Raw genomic sequence first — 17,557 nt, 5'->3', positions numbered from 1 at the left:
TGTCCTAGGAGCTGGTTTAAAAGCTTCATTGGTTTTAGGTCCAGGGTCCTTGAGTTTGGACAACCTGGGGGCTGGCACAGAAGCTTTCTGCTCTATCTGGGCGTTAGCTCCCTGAGCCCTCTTGTTAGGTTTCTTGTGCCTTTTGACCTGTGCTTTTGGGGAAAAATAAGGCAAATTGTTGATTTTTACCATATCGCCAACAACACCCCCATTTTCGGAAACATAACCTCCACCCTTCTCAAAAACCAGTTTTACACTTTTATCCTCAGTCAATTTTAAGATGCTTAAAAGGTTGTTCTTGATTGAGGGAACATACAGTGCCCCTGTGACATCTCCTATACCAGGCACATTGATCACGCCTTCCCCAGTTACCTCTGCCTTGTCCCCAGTGGCAACTTTTACTGAGGACTTGAGTGGGTGTAAAACCTTAAATCGTTGCTTCGTGTTGGCTATATGCGTTGATGCACCTGAATCAAGAAGCCACAGTCCCTCAGCGTCCTTTACCTGGGAGGTGTGATTGTCACTAGCGACACTACAGAATTGGTATCCTTTATGACCACCTCCCCCTCTTCCACGGCCTCTTTTATTTTTATTGTGCTTAAGTCCAGCCGTGTTGGCCCTAGAGCGAGGGCACTCCCTTTTAAAGTGACCTTGTATGCCACAGTCAAAGCAGGTGGGAAGGGTATTAATCCTTTCACTTGTGTCCTGGCGCCTCCTCTGAGGCCTAGGTCTGTGATATGCCTCCTTCATTTCTTTTTTTTTTTTTTTTTTTATTGAAAAAGTTTTCAAATACAAATTTTTTCCCCCTTTTTCCCCCCCCCTCCCCCCCCCTCCCTAACCCCCCCTCCCCACCCTTCCCCCCCTGTGACTTCTTCGTAACAAAAAAAAAACCCTAATTCATAACAGATTACTTGCTCCCTCCTCAAAATACTGACCTTTACTTACTAAAAGTATTATAAATCCCCCTTTATCCATACATCTCAGAAAAAGAAGAAGAGAAAAAAACAAAACAAAAAACAAACACATTATACTATAACTATTATAAAATAACTTCTAATTTAGCATAATAGTGTTTTATATCTATACATTATTGCAACAATTCAAAACCACCTTCCACTTTAAAACTATACGATAAGTCCTACTTTAATAACATTTCAAAGCGGGCTCACCATAAAATCTAATTTAACATTTATTCCACTCTATCCATTTCCTCCACTCCCCTAAATGTATCACTTAAAAATCCCTTTTCTTAAACTAATCAATCTGTAGCTAGCTTATTCACCCACTGTCTTACAAATTTACCATACACAACAATTCTTGATATCTTTAATTCACTGCCCACACTACTTAAAAATATATATATATATATATTCCATTATATCTAAATAAAAAAAGAAAAGACAATAACTTTAAATTTATAGTCCATATAATATCTTCTTGAAGTCTTTCCACTGGATTGTTAGAACCAACATCCATAATGGGGTAACATAGCTTGCTGATGCAACAGTTTATTCAAGGTCTCCAATCATATCTGCCCCCATCAGTAGTAAACATCTTCTTATATATATAAAAGTAAAAACAACCACCCGAGTGACATTATAATTATATTCCATATAATAATAATTGTGGGTTTCATCAGGATTATTAATTTCCATCATCGTATTGGGTAACAACCCGATCTTCTGCATGTCCCAATGTGATTCTCTTGCCTTATAATTCAAAATAATTATAATATATTTATCAACACAAAAAGAAGTTTCAAAGTAGATAATTCAAAACCATCAATTTGAGGCTCTTTCCATGTCCCAAAATTACGGCAATGCAGAGATCTGCCACTATCCTCAGGATGATATTGACCAATGTGTCGCCTCCTCTATGTTTTCACATAATCATTCATATTTTAAAATCACTGGCTTCACTGTTGCTTGGATTAGAAATTTCTATTTTTGCACAACCTATTTCTTTTTTGTTTTCTTTTTGTGGGTTTGACTTCCATCCTAATTTTTTGTGTCTCGCGTTTCTTTTTTATCCCTTGTATATCCTCTAATTGGTTTCCATGCTTGTCCTTGCCTTGATAAGTCATCACATTAAAATCAGATGGCACTTCTCTCGAATTTGTAGATAATCCAGCTGGGGTATCCGATAAATCCAAAGGCAATTTATCTGGTACAGTCTCTGTCTTTAGTTCCAGCTCCTTCTGCTTATCCTGTATTATATCTGAAGACGTTAAATTCATTTTCAACCTATTTTGATAAAATTCTTCCGCTCTTTCAACAGTATTTAACTGGTATCTTTCTCCTTGATATCTCAATATAATACCAACTGGGACGTCCCACCGGAATTGAATATTTCTCCTTTTTAACTCAGACACCAGAAAGCCAAATTTCTTCCTTTCCATTAATATCTTAGGTGGGAGTTCCTTGTAAATCCAAATCTTTCTTCCATACAATTGCAAATTAGAATTGAAGGAATTTTGCACAATTTTATTCCTAATTTCTTTATCTGAAAAATAGATTACCACATCTCTAGGCAATTGCCTTTGCTTGGCAGTCCAGGAGTTTATTCGATAAGCTCTGTCAATCCTACAAAACACTTCCTCAGGTTGAATCTTTAAAATCCCAGCTAGAAATTCAGAAGATATTTTCCTTAAGTCATCTCTGTTATTTTCCTGCAAACCTCTAAGTCTTATTGCATATTCTGTAAAATTATATTGTATCTTTAGAACCTCTTTTTCAATCCTCTGTTGCAGAGTTTCTACATTACCAGACTTTTGATCAGCATCCATTTTAAATTTTTCTTCTGAACTATAATCCTGAATATTTAACAAATCATTTTCAATTTTTTGAATTCTATTGTCCAATTTGTCTTGAATTTCATCCATTTTTGACTCTAGTAAATTAGCATTTGTTTCCAACCGAATCATGAATTCTGACATTTTTAAAATTTTTTGCTGCAAAAAGTCAAACTTGGATTTCACCAATTCCTTAGTTTCCTGCTTAAATTTTTCAAGTTGCTGATTCACAATCTCATCCCTTCTTTCAATCTCCTCTAAGAGAAATTCTATTATATTAAAATCAGGTTTCTGGGACTGAAGAGTTAAAACTTGTTCCTTTAAATTCTTAGTGGGGGAATCCCCCCCACCTATTTTTTTGTCTGACTTCACAAGCCTCAGTGCCATGTTTCCGCCTAAGCAGGCTTTGTTAGAAGAAAAAAAAAACAAGACAAAAGACTTCCAGCCAGCAACAATCAGGCCTCCAGGGGAAAAAGAGAAAAACAAAAACAGGAGCGGAGTTTTGTCTACAAATGTAGCCAGTGGTATTTATTCCGCTACATTGTAATAATAAAAAACGGAAGAACTTTCCCTCTCAAACTCTTCTCCAGCCGCGGCAGACGCCATTTTAAAAAAAACCTTTTTTCCTCTTTCTCTTCCTCTATTCTCTTAAGTAATTTTTAAAAGATAAGTAAAATACTTGCGCTTCAGTATTACAGGTCCAGCTCACATTTTCTTTGAGTAATCTGTCAAATTCGCAGGCTTGCTTTTGACGCCTAGCTCTGCATTAGCAGAGGTCTCCCAAAGCACGGAGCAGCGGCTGGGGATATGGGGCATCTCATCCGCTCCATCCCAAAAGTAAAAAAAAAACTTTTGGGACTCTGCAGAGAGTTCTACCCACCCCTGCCGGCTCTATCTCCGTTTCCTCATGGGAACGGAGTTTTTTCGAGCCGCCGTTCCGTTGTGAAGGCGGCTCTGACAGGCTATGGAAGCTGACGATCCCAAAGGAACGTCTGGCGGCGGCCAGCAGCAAACAGGAAGTCCGCCTCCTTCATTTCTTGTTGTTCCTCATCTCTGCGCCTTAAATCTTCCTCAATAAAGCGGCCAGAAAAGTATTCTATATTTCTTTGTTCCCTAGAAACCCCTTCTAGAGAAATAATAAAGGGACTCCAGGATTTGTCTAGGGAGTTCAACATCACGCTAATTAAAGTGGATTCAGAAACAGGCTCCCCCCTCTGTATAAGCTCATCCCTCATGGCTTTAAGCGTTGCCAAATGTTCCCCCATTTTGACACCAGGTTTGAGTTTATAGTTGTGGAAAATTCTTGACAATCTGCTGGTTGCAGCCATATTGTCACTATGGAACAAATTATATAGGGCAGTCCAAACTTCCTGAGCTGTGAGGCCGTCTGAAAGACTGGCATACAGAGCTGTGTCTACAGAACTTAACAGGGTTGTGTAAGCTCTTTTATGCAGGAACTCAATTTCAGGGCTCCAAGGTAAAGGGGGTGGTCTTTTGATCATGTCCAGAGTATTTTCTCTTAAGAGAATTATCTGAATCTCTTTACACCATTTTTTAAAATTCTGACCACTTAAATGTAATTTTTCAAAATTATTTGGCAAAGTTACAAAATTATTGCCATTAAACTGCATGGGGAGTTGTTCAAATGGCTGAAAAGAGCCTGTTGTGAATGGCATTGGGATCCCTAAGCCTGGGATCGATTGCTTAGGTCTGGCTCCTTTTTGTAGTCCTTCTGTAGTTTGAAGCAACTGGGCACGTGCAGGAAATGGAGCATGCTCCAAAGCCTTTTCTTGTTGGAGCTCCGATCTCCCTCTCTGAGCTCTGAAGTCGGGTCTGGCTGGAGCTTCAGTATAGGGCCGGACATCAGCGATGTGGCGGGGAAGCCTTGGAGGAGTGGGAAGAAAGCCTGGAGATCTTTCTGGAGACTGGAGGCCCATCAAATGAGGTCCATGGGCTAGATAGGCCTGGAAATGTCTCTGGATCTCCTCTTCTCCATCAGAGGAGCAGGATTGCAGCTCCGGATCATCCCAGCAGGATAGGAAAGGTGCGGGGGCCTCAGCCTGGGCCTCCCTGGAGCATTCAGTGAATGGTGAGCGCCTCTGCAGTGGGTGGTGGGAGGCTGCAGGTCCATCTGGGTTCCTCCGGGGGAGGGAGGTTGGATTTGGGGCCCTCCTTAAGTGGGCAGCTGGGTCTGGGGCCTCGGGGCAGCCGGTGGGTGGTTGCTCCATAAGTTCCAGGGCAGCGACCAGGGTCTCTATGGCCTCTTTGATGTTTGTCGTGGCAGGCGGGGCCTGGCAAGGGGCTTGTGGGTTCGGAGTGGTCCTCTGGGCCTCTGGAATGCTGAACTGACTGGCTGGCGTTGTAGGCCTGGGCTGTGGAGCTGGGGATGGCCTGGCTCGTGGTTCTGGCAAAGTGCCCAGGGGAGCAGCCATCTTGGAGGAAGTTGCCTCCGGAAGTGGCCTGGCGGCCATTTTGTTTGGTGGGAAACTGGGTGGGGGGGCAGTCTCTCTGGCGGCAGGCGCCATCTTGGAGAGATCAGGCAGGGGAGTCCTTACCGGGATGGCAATCATCTCTGGTGCTGCCTCCTCAGGCCTCTTTCTGGCTGCTGCCCTTGTCTTCAGGAGGAAGGCGAGCGCTGCTCGGCACTCCTCTTCTGACATCTCAGCCACTTGCCTGTCCAGGCTTTCATCTGGTCCTTCTGCCCCCTCTTTGTCAGTGCTGAAGAAGCCTTCTCCAACATTGCCTGGCTCGGCCCCTGGGATCTCTTGCTGCCTCTGGGTGGCCTCTGGCTGCCAGGGTGTAGCTGGATGGAAACCCCCTTCAATGTTTTCCATCGTTGATTCAGACTGGGGCTGCTGTGAAGTTCTCCTCCGTTGAAGGCCTCTGGTCACAACAGGGGAGCTTCTCTCACAGGTTATTTCGGAGGGCATCTCGCCTTTTCAACAGCTCCTGGAGTGGAGTTCTGCTACCATTCCTTCTGCTACCATTCTGTGGAAATTGGGATCGTAGAAACACCCAGGAGCATAGAAGAGTCCAAAGGCAGATGCATGAATAAATGTGATAAATGTATTTATTCATATAACAAAACATATTAACTATATACAAAGGCTGTCTTAATATCCATTAGGATAGGGGGCACACAGCGTGTGTGACTACCCCTATCAAAGATCATGTCTCATGGAGAACAAACGTAAAAGAGAGCTTGGTGGAAAGGTTAGAGGGGGTTTTATACTCAGTGTAAGCCCCTCCTCTCCACATAGGGGTGAGGGAACTTTCTGCCTCCACTAGTGTCTGTATGATATATGTGCCAATGGCTTGCAAATACTTGACAATGCTGTACTCTGGCTTCTTTTCTGCAAATGGAGCCAAGGAAGGAGTTCATCATCCCCAGAGGAAAAGTTGCTTCCCACTGTAATTATCACCATCCTGCTCTTTGAGATGTCTTCTACTTCTCCAGTAACTGATGTAAACAGCAGACTGAAGCAACATGGAGGGAGGTTGCCTCAAGGAAAGGATAAAGGTTTTAGATCACACTCTGTGTTATCTGAATTTTAGGACAGGTAGGGGCTGTGCTGTTAAATGTACCTTTCTCTCTTTTCCAGGTGAAGCTTGATTTGTCTCTGTCTGAATCAGGAAAGTCACTGGCTTTTATGAGAGGGCTTTTAATTCTTCCTGTTCTTGTTTAGAAACAGGAAAGTAATTGATTCAGCCCTACGAATGATGGACCTCCTGCTTCTGCTTTTGATGCTGCTGTTGTCCCAGCCTGTCTCGGGGAAGCTGAGAATGAAATGCCCACTGAGTTTAGAGCACCAGGGTGCAAAAAAACCATGGAGTTATTACAGACCAGGAAACCATTTCATTAACATAATCATTGCTACAGCAAAACTGGTGCATATAACGCTCCCTTTCAACGCAGAGCCTTCTAATCAGTTTCACTCGTAAGTCATCAAGGATAATGCAGTTGCATTCCCTCCATTTATAATTCGAACACTCTCATTTTGTTCTCCTTATTCCACTGGCTCCTATATTGCAGCACATGTCCTATCTACTTTCCTGAATCATGTTGATTTCCATGCTTTCTTAGTCTTATTTTGAGGAAAAGACTCAAGTCCAAAGATGGGACAGAAAAAAAGTCCACATTATTTTCCTCTCCCCGTTCAGTCTTGAATTTGTGATTTGAATACTGTACTAACTTTTCTTTAAATTAGTGATTATTGTGGTTTCTCCCTGCCAGGCTCATTTCAAATACAACTACTCATTGATATTTACTTCCCGATCCTTATAGAAATACAGGATGACTTAATTTTTACAATTGGTTTCTGGGTCAGTTTTGAAACATCCTCTTCCTTCTATGGTGATTCCACTTTAATCATTCATTTATTTCTGACCTTGGTCACTGGCCAGATGAAAATTAGTATTGTTACAAATATTGGTGCATTTGTGATTCTTAACCCAGGAGGGGGCCTGTATCAATTCCATCTCCCCAACATTCATTAAAATTAAATGGAGATGGGTGAGTATCATTTGTCTCCAGGTTGAGAGTCAGTGTTGGCTTAAGATTCTGTAGGCTTCAAGAGACAAAGTGGATTAGATTGAAAAACAAATATGTTGTTGGTTCTGTTGATGATGATAGAAAGAGTAGAATAGAATAGAGTAGAGTAGAATAGAATAGAATTCTTTATTGGCCAAGTGTGATTGGACATAAAAAGTGTACATAAAAAGACAAGATACATTCGTCAAGAATCATAAGGTACAACACAATGATAGTCATAGGATCAAAATCAGCAATCAAATCATATTAGGAAACAGCCAATATAAATCTTAAGGATACCAGCAACAAGGTTACAGTCATACAGTCATAAGTGGGAGGAGATGGGTGATAGGAATGATGAGAAGATTAATAGTAATGCAGACTTAGTGAATAGTTTGACAGTGTTGAGGGAATTATTTGTTTAGCAGATTGATGGCGTTTGGGAAAAAAACTGTTCTTGTGTCTAGTTGTTCTGTTGTGCAGTGCTCTATAGCGTTGTTTTGAGGGTAGGAGTTGAAACAGTTGATATCCAGGATGTGAGGGGTCTGTAATTATTTTCACCCCCCTCTTTTTGACTCGTGCAGTATACAGGTCCTCAATGGAAGGCAGGTTGGTAGCCATGGTTTTTTCGGCAGTTCTAATTATCCTCTGAAGTGTGAGTCTGTCTTGTTGGGTTGCAGAACCAAACCAGACAGTTATAGAGGTGCAGGTGACAGACCCAATAATTCATTTGTAGAACTGGATCAGCAGCTCCTTGGGCAGTTTGAGCTTTCTGAGTTAGCACAGAAAGAACATTCTTTGTTGTGCTTTTTTAATGACATTTTTGATGTTGGGTGTCCATAGCAATAGCACTTAGACTTATATACCACTTCAGAGTGCTTTTACAGCCCCCTCTAAGTAGTTTACAGAGTTGGCATATTGCCCCCAACAATCTGGCTCCTCATTTTACTGACCTTGGAAGGATGGAAGGCTGAGGCAACCCTGAGCCAGTGAGACCCGAACTGCCAAACTGCTGGCAGCCGGTGAAAAGCAGAAGTGATGATAATAATATCACTTCTGATATGATCATTTTTCTGATGATTATTTTTACAGGAGTTTATCTATTGCTCATTCAGAAGTGCAATGCTACATTTCCACTAGTCAAGCAAAGATATATTAAAAAATATAAAATATGTTTTAAGATTGATGATGGTGGTGGTGATGATGATAAAATGAACATTTTTCACACTAGAATATCCTTTGATCAGTCTACAAGCCTACGCTATATTTTCGCTATTCAAATGGTCAGTAAGAATTCCCGGCTCCTACACAATCTCACACTTGGCTACAACATCCATGACAACTATTTCAGCACTCTTGGCACATCAGATGCCTTGCTGGACATCCTCTCTACAGGAGAAGCCAATGTTCCCAACTACAGCTGTGGAAAGAAGGACAACCATTTGGCTCTTTTTGATCAAATTGACAGAGAGATCTCCATCCTGATATCAACATTAATAGCCCCCTACAAAATCCCACAGGTTTGTATGTGTACCTCTCTATCTAGTAAATTGGGTGGATTTTGTTTTCTTTATCTGCTTAGCCAAAATAATATTTTCAATGATATACAAATTTCAGGTGAAAAGAAAAGAATCCCAGTGGCTTATATTATCTAAAGCTTATAAGAAATATATGTTTATGGACTTCCACTGACCACTCCCATTAATTAATCCAATTCATTTAAAAAGTACAAGCATATTAATCAATATGTCAACTATTTTTTACCCTAATCAGTCCATGATCAAATTCAACACAAAGGACGTGAAGAGCAATAAAGCTCCTGGAAAGGATTTTTAATTGGCTGAACGATTCAAGAAATATCCCAATCTGTGGGACCTGCAATTTGCAGGTTCTTCTCCACAAATAAATAATAGATTCGTCTAATAGATATTATGACTAAAAACAATATCTTGTTCCTCTTGAATAAAGTTTAGAGTGGAAAGTTGAAGGAGAACAAAGAATAAGAAGGATTTAGACACAGATAATTCATTGTTGACATTTGCTTTGTCATGAACTGTTTAATCAGAGGTGATATTCAGCCTGTTCGGACTGGTTTGAGTGAACCAGTAGTGGAAATCACGGGTGGGCCCTCCCTGGTTGTATGAAGTCCTATTTAGGCATGTTTTTGAGGCCATGCACATGTGCTGAAGTGGCATGTGCGCTCATATTTGCGAACCGGTAGGGAAAGTACCACCCCTGCGTGTAATCACAGAATATGTCAGTTAGAGGGAATAAAGGTTTCTTTTCTCCATAAACCTTATTAATACTTATCAATAAAGCAAGCTGAAAAGTTATGGTTTTTAGAAATTGACATCAGTTGGTTGAGTTGGATTTATTGAAAGCTAATAACTGACCCCCAAATACAGCATTCTTCATATTTTTTCCCAGATCTCTTCAATTCCTTCAGAAGCTATGAATGATAGAATACAATTCCCTTTTTCCTACCGGATGCTCCCCAAATTAACGATTGTCTATCCAGGAATTGTCCAACTGCTCCTCCATTTTGGATGGTCTTTGATTGGTCTCTTTGCTTCAGACACAGAGAGTGGAGTGAACTTCATGAGGACGTTGACACCTCTGCTTGTCAGGAATGGGATTTGTATTGTTATATCACAACTTTTATCAACCCCTGCACGTACAGCAGCCCTCAGGGATGTCATCTCCAAGTGGAAACAAGTCAATGTCTTTGTTCACTTCGCAACCTATTTTTTGTTTTCGGACAGAATTTTTCTTTTCCATTCAACACTTCAAGGTTTGCCACAACCTATTGAAGGAAAAGTCTGGCTATATGCAGGCTGTGGGGAAATACAAATAGGAAGACACACATTTCTCAAATATGTCCATAGTGTTTGGTACTACCGTTTTCAGTGGAAAAAAACACCAAATGATGGTTCCTTTGAACCAGATTTCTTTCTGGAACCACAGTTCTCAAATCAGTCTTTTTGGTGTTCTTTTTCAAAAGACAACATTTCTGTCAAAGGCCGGACAAGATGCACTCAGACATCCCCATTGAACACCAAAGTGGAAAGGAACAGGATGTGGAACCGGTATAACCGCCATGCTTATGCTATGATGAATATTATGGCCCATGCCTTGAATGCTGCTTATTCCTCCATATTCAAGAGGAGAAGGAAAGAGGGAGAAGAGAGGCTGGGGACTCGAAGGCTGAAGCCATGGCAGGTATGGAGTCCCGACAAAGATCGATGAAACTTATTTTCTTTGGAGAAGGAATACAAAGGAGGCAGGGAACCATCTCAACCGTTTTGTGCTTCAAAAGGCCAACACGTTTGACCAACCCAATCACTTATGGATAATTTTCCAAAGAGCGGGTACCGTGACATATACATTTTGATATTAAGACAGTGTTAATTTTACAAAGTATGTATGCATTTTTAAATAAATTCCAGTCCTTATGAATTTGCGATTAGCATTTTGGAATTTTATGTTGATAAATTTGAAGGAGTCCCTGAGGCCATCTAGTACAACCCCTCCTGCCTGCCAAAATTCCAGTTAAAGCTTCTTTAAGTAATGGCTGCTGGATCTTTGCATTAAAGCAATCAGTGAAGAGGAAACTTGAGCTTCTCCTGGTCACTAGATCAGCTCTAAAATTGTTCCTCCTTTTAGGATGTTTTTCACCTCATTCAGCCAGAATCTCTTCTCTTGTGACTGAGCTCATTTTTTCCATGTCCAACACTCTGAGACAGGGCTGTCAAACTCAAGGCCTGTGGGCCAGATCTGGCCTGTGGGCTGTTTAGATCTGGCCTGTGAGGCTGCCCTGGAAAAAGTGAAGGACCGGCCGGCGGTACCTCTACCAGAGAAAATGGAGCTTGGGAGGGCTGTACTTATGGGCTCCATTTTGGGCCGCAATGGCCTCCTACAGCCCTCTGTCATCTCTCTTTTTGGATCCCCCCAGCCCTGCCCAGGCCGCCACAGGTGCCCCCAACACAAGTTACATCAAGCTGGCCATGCCCATCCATGCCACACCCACCCCACCCTTGTTCACCCAGCCCCTCGACGTAAAACACTATCCTGATGCAGCCCTCCATGAAATGGAGTTTGTCACCTCTGCTCTGGAATAACAATAAACATCTGTTATTTTTCCTTTGAGGAAAGGAAATGCCCTGGAGTTTGATTTGTCAGGGATGCGTTACTTGGAACCTGACATGTAGCATCTGTCAGCTATTGGAAGAGTGCTGTATTCTCCTTATTCCAACCAAAAGATTTTGTCCATTGTAAAAGAATCTGGGAATCTGCTTCCAGATTCCTTCTGATTTTCATCCCCAAAGACCAACATGACTTCTCTCCTTGTTGCCTTTCCTCCAGGCTAAGACCAGCTCCTATGATCTCTTCCTTGATTTCATTGCCCATCTCTAAAGCTGATCCAGTAATGGTACAATGTCTTCTGAAAAGGGGGTGCCTGCAAGGGGACTTTGTACTTGAGTCAATTTCTCTCCAAACCTGCACATTTACTTCTAAGATTTTTATGGATGCATTTGCCTTCTTTCCATGAGCATCACACGGCCAACTCCCATTTGGTTTGCAATCTATTATTTTGAGATCATTTCCACAAATATTCTTATCAAGTGTAGTTAGACAGAGATGTGGACATGGACATAGAATTATAGAGTTTAAAGGGACCTTGGAGGTCCTCGAGTCCAACCCCCTACTCAAGCAGGAGACTCTATACCATTTGAGACATATGGTTTTCCAGTCTCTTTTTGGAAGCCATCAGTGATGGAGCACGTACAACTTTTGAAGGCTATTCCAGACTAGTATTTCTGCTTTTAACATTCCTGGATATTTTTGTTCTAGTTCCATTCCTTTTTGAAGAAGAATGAGTTTTGCAATCTTTCCCACATTAAAATATACTTGGACCAAAATGATGATGTGGCAGCCGATCTGGACATCGTAAGCTTGATAGTTCTCTCCAGGGAGGATCCCATTAAAGAGCAACTAGGGGTTTTTATAAGACAGAGACTTACTATCGATCAAGATGCTATTTCACAACTAAATTTGCTCAACAAGGTCAATTAAATATCAGTGTCTTTTCTCTGTTTTCCAAAGCCTTAGGGCACATTTCAAGTAGCTAAGCTTATTCACCAAATAGGCTTCAGTGAAAATTGAATTTGGGGAGTAGAATCCTTCTAATTTTTAAAAAATGTTTTAGGAGGCATCAATATCATTGGCAAGGTGTCCTTTAGATGCCGTGATATGAAACATGGTTTAAAATTGATTCATCTATGTCCAACTTGGGATGCTGGGTGATGATGGCTCTTTTGTGTCCCCTGTGCAAACTAGTATCTGTATAAAACTGCTGAAAGGGGACATCAAGTGCTGGGGATTTTGGTGCTCATAGCACCAACTTGTCTTGTTTCCTTGCTTAAAATTAGCAAAATAGAATGCAAGTCTTTTGGCCACTACCCACCTTCCTGGTGGAGTGAAATAGGCAAGGATAACTCCAATCAAGACTGGATGCAGTTCCTGTTGATACCATTGGGAATTCAGATTCAGCTTGCCATGGTTGGGCAAGCTTATCTTCTTAAACAGACCATATATGTCAGAATTCTCCATACTTGTCTTTCATGCCATGGGGACAGACGAATAGGCCTTCTGCTCCTGAGGAGAAGGTCCAAGGCTTTCAGTTCACATGATATCCTAATGACGGTTTTGATGTGCCCTGACCCAGAAAACTGAAGCACTGAAACATGACTTGATCGAAAGAAAAACCCTTCTTCATATTGGAAGAAATGAGGGACAAATTGGTGTGTATGTGGAAGGGAGTTACTTAGATTGCCTCTTTAGCTTATAACCTCATAAGGAACATCCTTGAATGCAGTTGTTTATTTTGATTATTAGCTACCTTAAGTCTCTCTGGGAAAAAGGAGTCTCCAAATGTAACCAATAATCAATATAGCTCTGTATTTTCATGCCAGTTGGTGTTACCTAAAGGTGGTTTTTCAACAGAAATGAACTTTTTTTGGATAACTAGCTTGACCTTAGAACAGGGGTGTCAAACTCAAGGCCCGGGGTCTGGATCTGGTCTATGGGGTGCTTTCATCTGTCACACGGGCCCACCCTGGAAACCGTGAAGGACTGGCCCAGCGCAAAGCCCTCGTGATCTCCATTTTCACTGGCAATGGGCTGCAGGAGGCTGTGGCAGCCGCAAACGGAGCCTGGATGGGCTACGTGCGGCGGCCGCCCTGAGCCCTATTTTCTCTGGCAGAGGGCTGAAGGAGGCCATCATGGCTGAAAATGGAACCTCAATGAGTGACGTTGAGGTGGCCATGACTCCTGGCATGTCACTCCATGTCACTCATTGTGTTTGTCCCCCAAGATCAAACACAACCCTAATGCATCCCTGAGTGAAATAGAGTTTGACACCCCTGCCTTAGAAACATCTCTTTCTGACAATGGGCTCCTACTCATGTCCCATGTGATGCAGCAAAAAATGCATGACTTACCCTTTTTAAGGGCACCTCATCTCCATCTCATCTCTCTACAGTTCTAAAACCTAGGCAGTCGGTTTAGTCTTAGTTCACCAGCATGGTGGCCATATAAAATTAGAAAATAAATATACAAATAAATAGCAATAGCACTTAGACTTATATACTGCTCCATAGTACTTTACCGGCCTTTCTAAGCAGTTTACAGAGTCAACATTGCCCCCAACAATCTCGCCCTTATTTTACCTATCTCGGAAAGCTGGAAAGCTGAGTTAACCTTGAGATAGTGAGGATCAAACTCCTGGCAGTGGACAGAGTCAGCCTGCAATTCTGCCTTCTAATCAGTGCACCAAATCCAACCCTAATCTGTAACAAAGTTTTCCTTTATATCTTAAATGGAAGGTTGTCCTGGTCCACTTACAAATGGGGGTGGGTTTGCAACGATATATGTCTTCTTCTTCTTGTGCCATATCCGTCATCGGATGTTGGTGATCACGTTGGCCAATGTCCGATGACGAATATGGCACAAGAAGAATGATGATACAATGATACACGTGTTCTAGAGGAAACCTTCCCAGATCCCATTGGCCAGAAGTTTCTTCATCACATTTTTATTCTGTTTTAATAAATCTAGTAAAAGAAAAAAAAATCACAAACCTTTCAGAATAAATTTCAATATGACTAAAGCATCATACTTTAAACTCATGGATACATGAAGAAAGGAGGAATGCATGCTAATTTAACCATATGGAGGAACCACTAATTGTCACTTCATTCTTAAATCTTTTCTCAATTGCTTCTCTCCAGAATTTATTAAATAGCAGTGTCCTTTATTACAATGAGATATTCTAGAAGCAAAAGGGAGGAACTATGTCCTTCATAGCAAACCTATGACGGTGGGCCCATATCGGTTGGCACGCGAGCTCAGCTCCGCCAGCTGATTTTTGGGCCTTCTGGGACCACCGGAAATCAGCAAACAGCTGTCTCCAGCCCCTGGAGACAGGGGGTGGGAAGGCTGTTTTCACCCACCCCAAGCTCCTTGAAAGGCTCTGGAGCCTGGGGAGAATAAAAAATGGGCCTACTAGGCCCATCATGCCAAAGGCGGGGGAGTGTGGGGGGGTCATGCGCACATGCATCAGGGCAGGGCACATAGAATTATGGGTGTGGGAACGGGCGCGCAAAACCTCCCCACGCCCCCCTCCCAGTTTTGGCACGCTATGGCAAAACAGTTAGCCATCACTGAACTAAGTGAAGAATCTGCTTGTAGTTTGATCCCTTGCAACATTGAGAGTTAGTTAAAAATTTCTTATTTACCTAAGCGAACAACTTACATAAGCAACTACTTGACTAATATTCATGTCTACCTCCATTTTTCAATGATGGTTATTTCTAACAAACTTCGTTTGGAATTCCTTGTTTTTTCCTTAGTCTCTGCCTCAGTCCAGATGTGTGGAAAATTGTCATCCTGGATTTTTCAAGCGGGCTCGAGAAGGAGAGCCAGTTTGCTGTTATGACTGTGTTCCTTGTCCAGAAGGGACTATCTCCACTCAGGAAGGTGGGTCACACCAGAGGAAATGGTACTAGATTCATCTAGAGCGCTTTGATCAATGTGCATTTTCAAAGAGACACATTGAAGGTTGATAATTTTGTGGTTCTTAATTTTCAAGGTGCCCAATTTCTTCCATAATGGGAGGGATAAGAAAAAGATCTTGAGGGATGAGGTAGGAAGAGATAGAAGGACACAGTGGACTGTATAAGATCACCTTAAAAGAGGGTGAAAATTTGGGTGCATCTTATACACTGAATGTAGCCCTACTGAAAAAAGCCTCTGAAACTTCCATTTGAGAGGCTGAAAAAAAGTCAAGAAAAGGCAAAAAAAAGGAAGGTGCAAAGCTCACAACCAACGAACCTGTTGCTGAAGTTCAACTCTGGGAACAGCTGATTGGAGATATTCTGGGAGGGTGATCCACCTGCCAATCAGCTTTTTTCTTATTTTCCTCCCCAAAAACTAAGGTGTGTCTTATAGTCCAAAAAATATGCTAATCAATTATATTTATTTTGTATGGTGTAAGAGAATACAGCATTATTACATAAAATTAGAAGAAACAGGATATAAAAATGTGTATCAAAATATAAAACACCAGAACAGTGAATTATTTAAAAAATGCAGAATAGAAATGATGGGTACAATTATGCATAAAATTAAATTATGTATGAACAGTTACCAGAGTGACTAATCCTTTGGCTGGATATCTAGACTGTTTAGCCTTTGGGCAACAATGCCCTGTTGTTTAGTTTAGTTTAGTTTATTTAAACTTACATTCCACCCTTCTCCGAAAGGACTCAGGGCGGCTCACAAAGACAAACCAGCAAAAAGCAAAATTAGGACTAAAATGCTCAATTAAAATCCCCAAAGGATTAAAGTTAAAAATTCCCATCAAATCAGCAAATTTGTTGGAAAAGCCATGTCTTCAGGTCACCGCGGAAAGAGCGGAGGTCGGGGGCCATCCGGAGCCCTGTGGGTAAACCATTCCAGAGGGTCAGTGCGCCCACAGAGAACGCCCTCATCCTGGGCGCCATCAGCCGACATTGTCTGGCCAATGGCACCTGGATGAGGGCAATCCTATGTGTGCACACTGGGCGGATGGAGGCAGGCAGAAGGTGGTCCTGCAAGTACCCCAGGCCCATGCCATGAAGGGCTTTATAGGTAAGTACCAGCACCTTGAAGCGGATCTGAAGGACCACCAGTAACCAGTGCAGCTCACGCAGGAGAGGTGTAACACGGTAGGAACAGGAAGCCCCTGAAACAACCCGCACAGCCGCATTCTGGACTAGTTGGAGCCTCCGGGTGCACCACAAGGGCAGCCCCATGTAGAGGGCATTGCAATAATCCAAACGAGAGATAACGAGAGCATGGGTGACTGTACAGAGGGCATCCCTATTTAGGAAAGGGCGCAAGTGGCGCACCAGGCGGACCTGTTGAAAAGCCCCCCTTGTCACGGCTGTCAGATGGTCGACCAAGGACAGCCGTGAATCCAGGAGGACGCCTAGATTGCGAGCCTTTTCAGAGGGAGTGAGAAACTCCCCCCCATCCGAAGTGATGGGGGCGCTAGACCATGAGATGCCGGTATCCACAGCCACTCCATCTTGGAGGGGTTGAGTCTGAGCCTGTTCCTACCCATCCAGACCTGCAATGCCTCCAGGCACTTAGACATCATGGAAAGGGCATCCCTAGGTTGGTCCGGGGTGGAGATGTAAAGCTGGGTATCATCGGTATACTGATGATACCTCACCCCGAAACTACGAATGATCTCACCCAGCGGCTTCATATAGATGTCAAAGAGCAAGGGGGAGAGAACCGACCTCTGAGGCATCCCTCAAGTGAAGGGCCTCGGGGAGGATCTCTGTCCCCCCGCCCAGACAAACTGCATGCAACCTGAGAGGTAGGAGGAGAACCACTGTAAAACAGTGCCCCCTAACCCCAGCCCCACGAGTCGCTGCAGAAGGATACCATGGTCGATGGTATCAAAAGCCACTGAGAGGTCAAGTAGGATCAGGATGGAGGAATAACCCCCATCCCGAGCCCACCAGAGATCATTCACCAGGGCAATCAATGCCATTTCCGTGCTGTGTCCACGCCTGAAACCCGATTGGTACGGGTCTAGATAATCTGTTTCCTCCAGGAATTGTGGGAGTTGGTATGCCACCAGAGACTCAACAACCTTCGCTATAAAGCGAAGGTTGAAGATGGGA

This window comes from Pituophis catenifer, unplaced genomic scaffold (genome assembly GCF_029215685.1).
Source record: "Pituophis catenifer annectens isolate HBS135680 unplaced genomic scaffold, rPitCat1.0.hap2 SCAF_2, whole genome shotgun sequence".
NCBI classification, from domain to species: Eukaryota; Metazoa; Chordata; class Lepidosauria; order Squamata; family Colubridae; genus Pituophis; species Pituophis catenifer.
This window is presented reverse-complemented; position numbering follows the sequence as displayed.